Genomic DNA, 6,000 nt, shown 5'->3' with positions numbered 1-6,000 from the left:
AATGAAGAAATCCTAAAAGATGAGGAACGGAGATATCTGTGAATACAGCATCCAGTTTTTTACTGCCTCCCAAAAATACATAAGGAAATAAATAATCCCCCTGGGAGACCAATAGTCATTAGGCATAGGTTCCCGGACAAGCAATCTATCACAATATATTGAAATAATCACAAAAATATGTGATATCTTTACCTTCCTACCTGAGGGATTACTCTTAGCTAATAGAAATAATGCAAGATTTCAAGTGGGAGGAAGGTATGATGCTAGCAACTCTGGATGTTAAGTCACTATATACCCGCATCAGTCATAATCAAGACTTGAAAGCAATGGCACATTTTTCAGAAAGAGATGAGAGTATACCAAATTTACAAAAAGAGTTAATTTTAAAAAGTATTGAATATACTACTAAAGTATTGAATATTGAACATGATTTTTCCTGGTTTAATGACAAATATCTCCAAACATGTGGGATTGCCATGTGGACTATGTTCGCACTGAGTTATGCAAATTTTATTTTTTATATTGCGAGGAATGCCATGTACTCCCTGCACTGATACTCGGTGGGAATCTGTCCCTATGGCGATGCTTCATAGATGACATCATAATAATATGGAAAGGAACCGAATATGATAAAGATATTTGTAGATAACCTCAATAAAAATTTTTTTTTTTAAAAAAATCATCATAATATGGAAAGGAACCGAATATGATAGATATTTGTAGATAACCTCAAAATTTTTTTTTCTGTACGTTTGTTTTTTGTTTGTTTTTGTGTTACTATTAGTCAATATGCGTACTACCTACGACAGACACACTCTGCTTGAAATCAGGAAGAAATGCACAACTTCTACACCAAATCTGCTGATAGAGATTCTGCGGAGTCGGGCCTGCGAACAGCACTGGAGTTCAGAACAAAGACCAGGACTGCGAGACACTGCTGGCCGAGACGCAATCGCTGCGCTCGTAAACAAAAGCGAGGAAAGCACGCGGGCGTTAGCACCATGCTAAAGGCTAACCCATCCCGACCAGGGCTACCGTCAATCCTGCTCTCAAACGTTCACTCCTTGGACAACAAGATGGATCATCTGTTGCTCCAGCATTCAAGCCAGCGAGAAATAAAGGACTGTTGCATCTATATTTTCACAGAAACATGGCTAAACACAAACATCACTGACTAGGCTATCCAGCTAGCCTGCTACGAGCTGACAGAAACGCTGCATTGTCCGGCAAAAGCCGAGGTTGTGGTTTGTGCATCTATATCAACAAACTGGTGCACAAACTCTGCTGAAGTGACTCGCCACTGCTCACCACAAGTGGAGTTGAATAAAAGAAAAAAATAAAAGAAAATTTTTTTAAATTTATATCAGGGCAGGTTATTAAAATGGAGTGCCATAGTGCATGATGCCTGAATAATAACCATATGGAGCAAAAACAGGTTGCTTATACAAAATAATAAAAACATTATCTAAAACATATATTAAAAATTGTAATCAAAAACATACATCCATAAAGTATCAGATACTGTGATCAAATGGTGAAGTCCAACAGTAGCTATAATCAATATAATACATTGATATATAAAATATACGATATGCCAATGTTCTAAAAACATTGGAAGTTTGAACCAAAAATAAAATATATATTATTTATTCATAGTAAAAACATGAGACTGTAAGTCGTAAATACGTAAAAAATTCATGAAAAAAAATAAAAGAAACATAAAAGAGAGGACTAACTAAAAGTGTTAACGGAACAAAACGGATATGATTATGGGGGTTGATATTTAATAAATTTTCTCTAAGACCTCAATGAGTCCTCAGGAATGAGTGTCTTTAGGGTTTGGATCCAATACATCTCAAGTTTTTTAAGTTTTTCAAATGCCGCCAGTTCTGTCTCATTGATATTATCTATAAGGGTGATGGAGAAAGTGTCGGGATTGCTCTGGTGTGCTGAGTGAAAGTGACATGAAACACTGTGCATGGGGAATTTGTTCAAAATATTCCTTTTATGTTGACCTATCCGGCTACGGGCCTCTTGTGTGGTTCTGCCAGCATATTGGAGATGACAGGCACAAGTGATGATGTAAATTACAAATTTAGATTGACAGGATAAGTGTTTTTTTATTGAGTACTGGATATTGGTAACCGTGGACATGAAATTGGAAGTGTTGGAAACAAAGGAACAGGCTAAACAGCGGGGGCGGTGGCAGGACCAGGAGCCCAATGTCAGTGGTACTTGATCAGGTGTGTTGTTGTTGGTCTTGGTATTGCGGAGCCTGCTGGGAGCTAATAAATTCCTAAGGTTTGGTGCTTTCCTGTATGTGATTAATGGTTTGTCGGGTAGTAGGGGTCTTAAGTATGGGTCCTGAAGTAGAATTTCCCATCTTTTGTTAAGTATGGATCTGATTCCCTGGTGTTCTTTACTGTATTGAGTAATGAACCGAGGGGGTGGATTGAATTGGGTATTGATCATGGTAGTGGTATGGTGATCAAGGGGTTGTTGTTTTGCTTGATGACAGGCGTCTTTGATTAATTTTCTCGGGTATTTTCTTGCTAAGAATTTTTTCGTGAGTATTTTGGATTGTGTGGTATAATCGCGGTGATCGGAACAGTTTCTATAAATGCGTCTAAACTGACTGTAAGGTGTATTCTGAGTCCAGGGTCGATGATGGAAACTTTTGAAGTGGATGAAGTTGTTGGAATCTACAGATTTAAAAAAAGTTTTGGTTTTTATCTGATCATGTTCTGTGAAAATAGTGAGGTCTAAAAAATCAATAGATGTGGGATGGTGTTGTGAGGTAAATTGAAGGCCGGCTCTATTAGTATTAAGGAAGTGTATGAAAGATGGGATGAGTATGATGTCCCCCTTCCAAATGAAGAAGAGATCATCAATATAACGTTTGTAAAGGACAATGTTCTCGGTGAAGGGATGATTTGAACCAAATAAGTGTAATTCGATATAGGCCATGGTGAGGTTCGCATATGATGGTGCGAAAGAGCTCCCCATTGCTGTACCGCTAATCTGATGATAATAATTGTCGTTAAAAGAAAAAATGTTGTTGTTGAGTATAAATTCTGTACATTGTGCAAGAAATTGTTGTTGTAAAGGTGGCATGAGGGGAAGAGTACTGAGAAAGTGTTGTATTGCTAAAAGGCCGAATTGGTGGGGGATGTTGGTGTATAAAGAGGTGATATCACAGGTGAGCCAGTGATATTCAGGGGACCAAGAGATGTGAGACAGTAATTGTATGAGATGTTGTGAATCTTTAAGGTATGATGGAAGGTTTGTTACTAATGGTTGTAAATGTTGGTCCAGAAATCAGGAAAGGTTGCTGGTCATAGAATCAATACCTGAGATGATGGGTCGTCCGGGCGGTTTATGGAGGTTTTTGTGTATTTTGGGTAGATAGTAAAAAAAGGGTGTTTTGGGGTGAAAATTAAGAATGAAGTTGCGTTCATTTTTGGTGATAATATTCTGCAGAAAAGCTTGGTTAATAAAGTCCTTGAGTATTTTGTTCAATGTAATCGTGGGGTCGGAACGATTTGGGCCTCAGGAGGAGCCCTCGGCTTACTTGGATGCCACCTGGACTTAAATGAGAGGTGCAAGATGAGGGTTCTGGATAGGCAGAGGGGCACGACTGTCGAGCAAAGTCTTTGGACAGAAGATCATAGTACAAGGCAATAGAGTAGTCAGATCGGGCCTGGTCAGAGCAGGCAGAGAATAAACGTAGTCAGCCAGGCAAGGGTCAAACCAGGAAGTCAATCAGAGGGGTTAAGCAGAATCGAACTCGGTAATCAGGCAAGGGTCAGGATTTCAGAAATCAGGATCGTCAAATAGCCAGGCAGGGGTCAAAACAGGAATCAGAATCAGAATAACTAGTTAGCACAAAGCTCAGAAAGCACCAGGAACAATTCCTATAACGGGCAATGTGAAAAATCCAAACTGTGCCTTTAATACTTTTAAATTTCGCGCCACTGCACGCTGACGTCACATGCCAGCACGCATGCACACATAAATCAAGGAGGAACGCGCGCCCCCTAACCATTCCCCTTTTGCAGCCCAGAGAAGCAGCGTGGCGGGCGTCCCCGCCAAGGGGGCTGCAGACCCCCTCCCGCTAGACCACCAGGTATAGTTGTTAAACATTGGTTATGGATTTAGGGTGCCGACCGTGACAATTATTTCAGAAACGGTACAGAATTTTTAATTGATTGTATTATAAAGTTTCTTATTTAATTATGTTGAAGCTTATATTAAATTTTCATTTCCGCGATAGTTCCCCTTTAAGGGCTGACTATCTGGTGCATTGTTTAGAAATGGATGCGACAAGTCGGAGGAGCTGAATATAATGGGAGTGATAGAAACATTGCAGGTACAAACTACATGCATCCAACACAACACGACTGTTGGATGTGAACGTTGCACGCTGAGTCTTCATCCGACAGTCGTGTTGTGTGTAGTTTGTACCTGCGATATTTCTATCACTCCCATTATATTTGGCGCCTCCAACTTGTCGCATCAGTTTTGTTTTTTTTTGATGTCCATCAATCATTCTATCTATTGTTGAGTTATTAGAATATATTATGACCATTTGACATTCACAGTGCTGAGTATTAAAATGTGTGCATACAGTGTAAAAAGGCAAGCCATAATTATAAATCATAAATGATAATAGTTACATAGTTACATTGGGTTGAAAAAAGACAAAGTCCATCAAGTTCAACCCCTCCAAATGAAAACCCAGCATCCATACACACACCCCTCTACTACTTTTAATTAAATTCTATATACCCATACCTATACTAAATATACAGTTTAGTATCACAATAGCCTTTGATATTATGTCTGTCCAAAAAATCATCCAAGCCATTCTTAAAGGCATTAACTGAATCAGCCATCACAACATCACCCGGCAGTGCATTCCACAACCTCACTGTCCTGACTGTGAAGAGCCCCCTACGTTGCTTCAAATGAAAGTTCTTTTCTTCTAGTCTAAAGGGGTGGCTTCTGGTACAGTGATCCACTTTAGGGGTAAAAAGGTCCCCTGCTATTTGTCTATAATGTCCTCTAATGTACTTGTAAAGTGTAATCATGCCCCCTCGCAAGTGCCTTTTTTCCAGAGAAAACAACCCCAACCTTGACAATCTACCCTCTACCACTGCACTGCATACTCCAGATGAGGCTTTACCAGGGACCGATAAAGAGGCATAATTATGTTTTCATCCCTTGAGTTAACCCTTTAAGTGCCAGCAGAATTTCACATTTTGGTTACGCGAAATGCCAGCCGTTTTTAAGCATTTTGTGCTCTCTCACTTTAGGGGCATTTTCTGAGGGGAAACCTATAGTTTACCTAGGAAAACTATACATTGTTTTTTTCGGTAGAAACTGAGCTTTCTAAATCTGCCTGAGTTTTTATGTATTTCCACCTGTGCAAAAAAAATTATAGTGCTAAATACCAAAAAAAAAATGAAAAATTACCATTTTTCATCGTATATCAATTTATACCAGGAAAATATTTCATTTTACAGATGAAAATCCAACTGATTTGGAAAGCCTTATGTCTCTCGAACGTGCCAATACCAGATATGTATAGTTTTAGGGAGATTTAGGACTTCTGTACAGCAAAAACTCCCGGCAGTATATTACTGAATTTTGAAAGCACTAAGGCAGAAAATGGCATGCTTTAGATTCCAAGGCAAAAAATCCTGAAACCATAGGTTTACCCCATAAAACCATACATTTTTGAAAAGTACACATTCTGCCGATTACAAAATGGGTAACTATGTCTCTCTACTCCCAACTACCAAACAGAAAAGCTTGTCTGAACATAGCGGTTTTTCAAAATAAAATTCAAAATTTTGAAAAGTAATTTCAAAGGTTTTATTTTGCTGCTCCGCATATCCCAAACTATATTAGGTACCAAGAAAAAGCACCTGCAATATGATTGCCAGGGGTCCACTGAACAGTTTGATACCCATTATGCATAGGTTTACCAAAGTATCT

The sequence above is a fragment of the Xenopus laevis genome, chromosome 2L (genome assembly GCF_017654675.1).
Source record: "Xenopus laevis strain J_2021 chromosome 2L, Xenopus_laevis_v10.1, whole genome shotgun sequence".
NCBI classification, from domain to species: Eukaryota; Metazoa; Chordata; class Amphibia; order Anura; family Pipidae; genus Xenopus; species Xenopus laevis.
This window is presented reverse-complemented; position numbering follows the sequence as displayed.